The following is a 3545-nucleotide window of genomic DNA, read 5'->3' as shown; positions in this document are numbered from 1 at the left end:
ACTTGGTAAAATTATTAATTATTAATTTTACCCTATATCAATATATATATATATATATATATATATATATATATATATATGTATGTATGTATGTATGTATGTATGTATATAACCCTAGGGCTAGTTTGATTGATGTTTTCCTGTTTCTTTCCTTTCATAAACAACAAAGTGTTATCTGAGGAAAATTTTAATATTTGTAGAACGGATTTCCTCTCTAGACCAATTAAGTCTCCACATTGTTAGTATCAATACTGATAGACTAAATGCATTGTGGGATATTTTGTTGTTTTTACTCTTAGTGTGGTACACTTTCATCCATACTAATTAGAGTTATTTCTAGCTGATCACATGACGATGTAGTGGATCACTTATTGTCTTGCAAAATTTGGAGTCATTAAATGGAATGGTAAATTAACTCTTCAATGAAGGGTTTCACCCAATATCCTATGTTTTCTTTTCACGATGTACACTAACATCACATATAATAATTTGTGCCGCATTCTTTTATCGTTACATTCGTAAATTTAATTAACTGACAATTGCTAATTAGTCAAAGAGAGGGAGAGCGAATAAATGATGTGTAGAAGTGGCATCAAACACAGACATACAGACAATGCATTTTGTAAAGGTTTCAAAATGAATCAGATTTATATTTTTCTTTACATATTTTTAATCTAGATTCTAATGAACACTATCCAGATATGAATTAAATTCAATCAGCAACAGCCTCCTCCTCATCATCATCATCATCATCATCATCATCATCATCATCATCATCATCACCACCGTTACCACCACCACCACCACCACCACCATCATCATCGTCGTCGTCGTCGTCATCATCATCATCATCATCATCATGGTTAAGATCATCCACATAGAAATGATTGTTTATAGTTTATTCATAGCCTCTGTAATCATTGGTGGGTTTTCAATATATTTTTTAGTGTAGTCAAAGTCAAGAAAAAGTATTGACAAGAGAATGAGTCTTTTTTTGCAATATTCCACTTCATATAGCTATAGAGCTTCCTTTAATTAACTATTTACCTTACTGCAATCTTCTTGTCCATTTTGATGACATGACTGATGAATTCTGTTAGGATAGTGATTGCTGAATTTAGAAAATTAGTTTCTTTAATTCAGCAGTTTAGTTTACTACCAAATACGTTTTGATAATCAAGCCACTTCATTCTAAGTTTTGCCTTCCTTCTTCTGTTATGATAACGTTATTACTCTCCATTTTGTTTTTGCAGGTTATGGATGCATGGCTTTGTATGCTATTGTCAAGTAAGGTATCAGCCAGTGTTTGAAAGGGTCACAAGTATTGGTGGGGCGGGGTGGATTTTAGGAGTGAAGGGTTAATATGTGTTTTGTCTAGCATTTTAATGATTCTTCCAGCTCACTGCTTTTGTACTAAAATTAATATTGGTTTCAAATTTTGGCACAAGGCCAGTACGTTCAAGGGAATGGGTTAGCCATTTAGATTGATACCAGTGCTCAACTTGTACTTATTTTATTGACCCCAAAAGGATTAAAGGCAAAGTCTACCTTGGCAGAATATGAAATCAGAGCCTAAGGACAGATGAAATGCAGATAAGCATTTTACTAAGTGTGCTAACAATTCTGCCAGCTCGTTGCCGTTTTGCTAAAATTAATAACATACAATTGAATGAGTCTTAACAATGGAAGATCTTAGATAATAGACTTATATTTCTGATGGTTCCAGTTTGTCTATGTCCATGGTAACAATATCTATCACTTGGAGCTTATGACCAACTAATAATAAATTAAGAAGTATTGAAAGAAATATGTGGACTTAAGTGAGTGAATGGAAGTTTAATCATTTTGAATAAATGCAGCTTTTCTTCTACAATATAAACATGACTGTGTGTGCACTGTAGTATGGTAGTAAACTTCTGGTAATATACATCAGTGACACAGGTTTGATTCTCACTTGAGTAATTCAGCCTCATTTCTTCTTCACATCCAAACTTTCCATCTTAAATCACAATAACCCAGAGAGAGAGAGAGAAAGAGAGAGAGAAAGAAAGAGAGAGAGACAAAGAAAGAGAGAGAGAAAGAAAGAGAGAGAGAGAAAGAAAGAGAGAGAGAGAGAGAAAGAGAGAGAGAGAGAGAGAGAGAGAAGAAAGAGTTGTTATACAACATTATACACTTGACATCAGATAACATTCTTATTGTAAGCTTCCAACAAAAAGCTTTGATTTTTATGTTGTTTAATTCAAACTTCGTAAAACAATTTATTAAAAGTTGTTTATATCTATTAAACTTAGATGATTTTTCTAAGTTTTATTTTTATTGCCAAAAAACCTCTCTAAAGAATCAGAAAGTTATTGTTCCACATTTGACAAAACATCAGACCCTTGGCAAATTATTTCCAAATCAATGATATATAGTTCTTAATAACACAAATGAGATCTTTAATAGATTAACCTTCAATAGTAAAAAAAAATATCCTAACAATGTTAATGCATTCTGACAATTTATTCTTCACATCATCCAAGAAAATTTATTAATTCATATTTATGGATATATTGATACTTTAAGAAGTTTTTGCTGTTGTTGCTGTTGCTTATGCTGCTGTTGTTGTTTTTGCAAGCATTTCAATAAATATATCTAAGTTTCATATCAATGAACAAAACCACCAAATACAATTTAAATTGAATGATTATATGAATAACACTGCAAAGAAAGAAAATACATATATATTTTGCTCTTGTAACAAATTCACATTGTCTACTACATAATGCAACAGGCAAGGAAAAAGGAAATAAACATTGCAAATTCAACAGCATTTAAGTTATGAAATGGCTAGATGATTCAACATCTCTGATATGAATTCAGTTTATGACAAAAAAACGATATTTTATCTATTATGAAAAGCACAATGATAGCCAATAAGTATGTTTAACATGAATATGTTAAAGCACATAAAGCTGATAAAGCACATATTCCTTAGCTGTTATCCTCAAAGGATGCTTTGAGACTGTATATAAAGGTATAAATGGAAAGGAAAGAGCAATATGTAATTCATATATAATTACGAACCTTTTAAGAATTAATACAACCAAATTATATTTATACTACCTGGTGGAAGAATCATACTGTGTACTATTCAAGCTATTGTATATACAATACATATCAATACATTATATTTATGCATGTGTGTGTGTGTGTCTATCTGTCTGTCTGTGCCTGTGTGTGTATGTATGTATATACAAGGGGAAGTTAAAATTTATCAACACTTTTACCATAACGTATCGTTATTATTGTCACACTGCCTTCTGCACATGCGTATTTATAGTTGGTACTGTTGTGGTCATGTGATCGAAGTTTGATCCTGATCATGCTGCATTTCTTTCTGGCTTTACAGTGTAAGCATGGCTGCTCCACTAGCAATGTACACCAAAGGAGAACAAAAAACAGGTGGTAGATGAGGAAGAGGAGAGGAGGCAAGGTGGTAGATGAGGAGGAGGAGAGGAGGCAAGGTGGTAGATGAGGAGGAGGAGAGGAGGCAAGGTGGTAGA

Source organism: Octopus bimaculoides, chromosome 4 (genome assembly GCF_001194135.2).
Source record: "Octopus bimaculoides isolate UCB-OBI-ISO-001 chromosome 4, ASM119413v2, whole genome shotgun sequence".
In the NCBI taxonomy this organism is placed as follows: domain Eukaryota; kingdom Metazoa; phylum Mollusca; class Cephalopoda; order Octopoda; family Octopodidae; genus Octopus; species Octopus bimaculoides.
Note: the sequence above shows the minus strand (reverse complement) of the source record.